At 35.8% G+C, this 6000-nt stretch overlaps 1 long non-coding RNA gene across 2 annotated transcripts; it reads right to left on the bottom strand.

The window, feature by feature from the left end:
- Positions 1 to 1265: 1265 nt before the first annotated feature.
- LOC124392014 lies at positions 1266 to 5636 on the bottom strand. Of its 2 annotated transcripts, XR_006927079.1 has the most exons (8): positions 5134 to 5636; positions 4916 to 4982; positions 4625 to 4781; positions 4487 to 4547; positions 3599 to 3716; positions 2728 to 2875; positions 2551 to 2629; positions 1266 to 2391 (listed from the first exon to the last, which is right to left on the bottom strand). It is a non-coding gene; the product is annotated as an uncharacterized LOC124392014 (long non-coding RNA). The 2 variants fall into 2 exon arrangements; XR_006927078.1 differs by lacking the exon at positions 3599 to 3716 and having other exon boundaries at positions 5134 to 5623.
- Between the last annotated feature and the right edge of the window lie 364 nt (positions 5637 to 6000).

Below are 6000 nucleotides of genomic sequence, written 5' to 3' on the forward strand. Positions count from 1 at the left end.
GTGCTCAAGTAGAACCCATGGGGTTTTTAAACACACTGGGACTCTAAAAGTGGAGAAAATAAGTGTAGGTGAGGAAAGTGTGAGTCAGTTATCCAAAAATCTGTCTCTCTTTCTCTTTATGACCCCTTTTAAAGTCTTATTTTTTAACCGTGTAGGACCGGGTGTAAAAGAGATGTGCATAAAAACGATGCAGATACTGCAGGTAATGTTCACATCAACCTTATCCATCGTAGTTATTATTAACTGCAGTGTGAATATTGCGATGGTTTAAGTTTTTTTTTAATAAATCCTGATCACGTTGAATTTCCACCCACAAGGTTTCTAGAGTTTACTCACAATGAAGCAAAAATAATCCAGCGAGTGTTCATTTTGCAGACAGAAACACCTTGTTGATAAGAGGCCACCAGAGCATGGCCAGACAGGTTCAAGCTGACAGAAAATGTAAGCAGAAAAACATCTTACAACATGCTGAACCTCAAAGCAGATGAACTACAACAGCAGAGGCTTCCACGTCTCTTAATATAGAACAAAAAGCTGAGGCTATAGTGTGCATGGGCTCACCACAATTAGACAGCTGAAGACTCATTTTTTTGTTTTTTTGGGTTTTTTTTAAGGTGGGAGTGATCCCATGGCCCAACCTGCCTTATGTCAAGAGTCCAGTTTGTTAGAGGTGATGTAATGGTTTAATGGCAATCAATATTCACACTAAGAATAAAATACTATGCAAGAGCAGATTGTGTACGATTTTTTTATAATTGTTTAAAAAATTATTTATCTGCACTGTAAAAAATCAGTCTCAAAAAACAAGATAAAATATATCTAAATTAGGCGAAAACTGCTTAAAATAAGCAAAATTATCTGCCAGTGCAGTAAGATAATTTGACTTGGTAAGTTTTCTTAAAATAAGACAAAATGTCTAGTTTACAAGAAAACCCTAAAATCTTAAAACAAGTGAAAAGGGATCAATAACAAGCAATTTTGTCTAGATTTAAGCAAGGATAGATTAGTGAAGTAATTCAATAATTGGACAAAACCCATTAGAACAAGCAATTTGCTCTTATTTCCTAAATTTATTCCTCTCAATATTTGGAAAAATTTCTCAAAACAAGGCTACATAATGAACAAAAACAAGCACAAAAGGATCACAATAAGACTGTGATTGGCTGAAAACTAGACATATACCCTTGTATCAAGCACCTTGATATAGAATAAATTTTTTTTTTTTTTTTGTTTTTTTTTATAAATGACAACCCAACAACACTGAATTCCCCCAGATGGTCATTTATTCAATGATTCAACACACAATGTTTGGCAAGAGTCTCAAACTACTCTTTTTTTTTTACATTAAGTAGGGGTGGGTGATAATATGCCCTGATAACATTCTCATTAAGACTATATTCCCCCCTCCAAAAAAAAAGTGTTTAGTGCAGCAGCTACTCTTGTGGTGGTACAGTAGGTACTTCCACGCTCACGTCAGCAAAGAGTCCGAAGTGAGGTGTGTCTGAATGAAATGAGGTAGGCAGGTATGGCAAGCCGTTTTAACATTTAATCTTTAATTGCCAATATCAGCAATTCAATCCTTGATATCAAAAAAGGAATTTTTTTATATCAACAATTCAATGGTTGACATCAGAAATAGGTGCACATATTTTGATATCAAAAACTGAATTGTTGATATCCACAATTTAATTATTAAATAAATGTAAAAACGGTTTGCATGAACTGTTTATATTAAGAATTCAACTCTTGAGATCACCAATTCAACTCTTGATATCAAGAATGTACAGCAAATATTGATATCAAGAATTGAATTGTGGATATACAGAATTGAATTGTTGATATCAGCAAATAAGGATTAAATGATAAAACAGCTTGTAGATTAGTCAGTCTGGGGTGAGAGATGCTCATAAGGGCAAAATCCAATGGAGAAAGGAGGATAGCGTCCTTGAGTTTCAAAATAAAAAACTTAAATGACGTAGGCCTTATTTAGTAACGTCTATAAACGGAGATACATCTTCTCATACAAGATCAGCCAACAAACTCAGAAAAAAGGAACATAATGCAAGCGCTTCGAAGACAAGCCTCTCCAATAAACTTCTTCCACTCAGCCATGGCCCTCCTGTAGGATGAAGTTGTGTCCCTCTCATGGATCTCATCTTGCAGTATCTCTGTTTGAAGAACTGAGAGCAGAGTAGCAATGCACTTTGAGTAGGTCATGTGCAGGGCATAATAATACACCATCAAATAAAGGGCTCCCTCATGCAGATGGTTCTTGGGGAAGGTTGCTACTGGGGTGGTCCCGATTGCCACCATGCAGTTTTCTTTATCCACAATCAGGACAGGGCAGGAAAGGGGCCTCCTCTGCAGATAAGTGTTTGGATCCTCTGAAGGCTAAACAGGAAAATGAATTGATCAAAAAAAATGAAGGTATAAGAGAAAATAATAACAGAACAGAGTCTGGGTGTTGAAACAATCACAAAACACAAGGCTAAAGACAGATGTTTGGGAATCTATGTCACACTAAGGGCCTAGAAAGAGGTATTATTTTACCATCAGGACATGAAACAGGGCCTCACACTCTCATCCCAACTTCTTGGCAGGGACTTCAACATGTTGATGGCTCGTTCCTCTGCATGAGAGAAATTGTCATACAAGTCACATGTTACTCTGAATTTTGTGACAAAAACAGTATTACATTGATGAAAAGCAAGGAAATGTAGATCTTACCTGTGTTAAATTTCATCTGTGGTTTCATCACCTTTTTCATAATACTGTAAAAGACCGTTAGACTCTGGAAGGTGTCCCAGCGCTCCTTCACCTCCTTAATGTAAGCAGTGTTGTCTTTGCTGACAATCCTGCAAAGTTCACCGAGAACCTGCAAATCATTCAGTATACAACAGTATAAATAAAACAATGACACAATAGTCTTCTCCATTTACAAAATGGTTTCTTTTTTGGGTAATTAAAGGGATGTTACAGTCTGTTTACATCTTATAGTTGTCTAGCACTAGTGTTCGATGTACACCACCCCAGACAGTTTTTACGTGCATTTATGTCAGAAACACCATATTTCAAGAAAGTCCATAACAACACTCAAACTTAACTCTGAAATACTCTGCCAAACATACTGTAAAATTTGTCAGTTTAAGTTTCCAAATAAAACGCTCTGTTCTGTTTTAAACATACTCAATACATCACTTATTACCTGACAAATGCGCAAGTAGATCTCTCGCGCTGTCGACACTAATCTGTCCAATGCATTGTGTAACCTCCTTGTCAGGTTAATGTAAATAATACCTAATTTAAGTATTAAGAAATGGGCTAGTATCAGAAGCTCTAGATACGACTATGGAGCCTGAAATAGTAAACGGTCATCAGAGAACAGACAACACAAAACAGGTGAATTTGAAAAAAATGTATTAAACAAAATAAATTGGCAGTTATTTACATTCCCTGCCTACCTAAAAAGGCTTCCTGAGTGCACAGCGCACAACAAACTCAAAATAAAAAACTCAAATAAAGAAAGAGTCCATAGAAGTTGTTGATATGTGTGTGTGTTTCGTAGAGTATGTTCTTTTCACTACCCAGGTAGGTTTACCTATGTTCTTATCTGTATCACAAATGAAGGCACAGGATGATGCTGGTCCAAAGATGCCACAGCTGGCCACTGACCTAGTGGTCAGATTCAGGTGGTCTATCCCTTTCTACAAACCAATCTATACATACAGTACAGAATGCATTAATTACAATTGCCTCATTTCTGTTCAAATCTAATCAACTTTTCTCCATTCAAATGTCAAATCAAATAAAACCAATTGTAAAGATTATAAATACTCTAATCATTGTGCAGATGAATAGGCACACATCACACCACATAACATAAGTCAGTTCCAATGAACAACAATCATGTATTTCCATCTTACAGTACAAAATAAATCATAGGATTTCAGAAACCTATTTATGAAACCAGATATTAACCTTTTTTACTTTTTAAACCTGTTTTTGCATCTTAACATTTTAACCATCACATTTTAACATATTTATTCTTTTTAACAGCTAAGATAAACTTCTGCTCCTTATATACATACACAAACATGTATATTCACAATTAAATGAACTAAATCACCCTTATTTTAAATACATGTATATTAACTTTTAAGTCAACAAGTAAAAAAAACTGTATGTAGGCACCTTTAGCGGTGTAAACACTATGAAAGATCTGCTACAGTGGTGTCTAGCTTAGCTAAGCTAGCATGACAAACCAAATAGGACTTATAGAATGTTTACAATTAGCATGCAGCTAGCGCGATTAGCGATCTTTTATAAGCATCTTAAACAACATAAAACAATTTGAATCTATGTCTACATGGTTTTAAACAGCAAGAATCAGGTTCATAACTCCGATTGGTTTTAAAAGAACAGTATTTTGCTCCTTAATTAAGCTTGCACAATTAGCATAACACTCATTAGCATTACCAATCCTTACCGGAGGTATCTTGAGAAGCTCGCTGTCATGCGGCTTAACTCTCTCTTACACAGCTTTTAACCTAATGGACACAATATTTTAATATATGGCACAAGATTTTTCTTTTAATTTCCGTTCTTTAGAGAATATTTCTCATACCAGTCCTTGTTTGCTTTCTAGCAACTTCTTCACCGGAGAAAAAGCGTGCTTGTTTTTAGGTGAATTACCTGGGGTGTATGGGCCACCTGCAGGCAGAGTAGAGTGTTGCACTTCAGTAACCTTATAGGTGGGTTACAATTGCCTCAGGCACGCAATGCTATCAGAGAAACAGGAAAACGCCAGACATGAAAGGCCTACTTTACACAGCAACGTTAATTGAGTTAGCCAAGCCTGTGCTCATTTAGCTAACTGCACAGGGCACTACAGTTAGTACTCGCTTATAAATCTTACCTTTTAAAATGGTAAATTTTGTGTCATCCAACTTCTTGAAAGAGCCCATCTCCGACATCACTGATATCTAGGTGGAAAGACTAAGGTTAGATGAGGAGAAAGTGCTAGGTTACCTCCTTGACTGGTTGTTAGTCGTAACTAGCTAGCAGCGTTTAACTAACAGATACATTTTTAAATCATTTTAAAAATGAGTCGCTATAAAATACACAATTTCTTACGCAAACTGAAGTTCAATAACTACTTTTATTTCAGGCAAACAGTTCTGACTTCGTCTTATGACCACTGGATTCCAACGACTTCTTTCAGTGACTGACTGCAGTTTCAACTGCGCATGTGAGAATGTGGGTAGCTAAAATTGAAACTACTGTAGTGAGGAGGGGTTCATCAATACATCACATTTCAACATTTGTTTGCTATGGGTTGTATTTCATGAGATTTAATCACAATTCAAAAATAGATTCCCATCTTTATTTACAGTTTATTATGGTAATTTAATAGAAAAAAATATATACATTATACTGATTTCCAGCTATTTAAATTGCTTTGAATATCAACCCTATGACACCTTGCACCTGAATAGAGATTTTTTAGCATATGAAGTTGACGTCCCAAACCTTGCCCAGGCAAGTGAGTTGGTAGATGCCACCAACAGATTTTACATCCTACTACTCATTCAGTTTCAAAAGCAGTATGTACGTTCCAGTGAAATATTATCTTGGAGATGTCATTGCACTTCACAGATCCACAAATGACGCCTAAACAATGGGTAAAGCATCAGAGATGCCTACTGTAAGAAGTTTTTTTTTCAAGTCTTCTAAGTTTGCAGAGGAAAAGCAAATGTATTTTTGAAGGGTGCCTTATATGATATTTCATGTGTTCAAAAATGTTTTGACCACATGAACTTATGTGCTTGTCACACACAAAGACCTAATGTGATCATTACACACCAATGAATTATGTGCTTATCACACAATGTATTGACCTCAGACAATACTGGTCTGTGGTTTTTGTGAAATAATGTTAATGGTGATGCATACATGCATTTATGCATACCATTCATATATTTCTGATTAAAAGCAGTTTGA

Source organism: Silurus meridionalis, chromosome 10 (genome assembly GCF_014805685.1).
Source record: "Silurus meridionalis isolate SWU-2019-XX chromosome 10, ASM1480568v1, whole genome shotgun sequence".
Classification (NCBI taxonomy): domain Eukaryota; kingdom Metazoa; phylum Chordata; class Actinopteri; order Siluriformes; family Siluridae; genus Silurus; species Silurus meridionalis.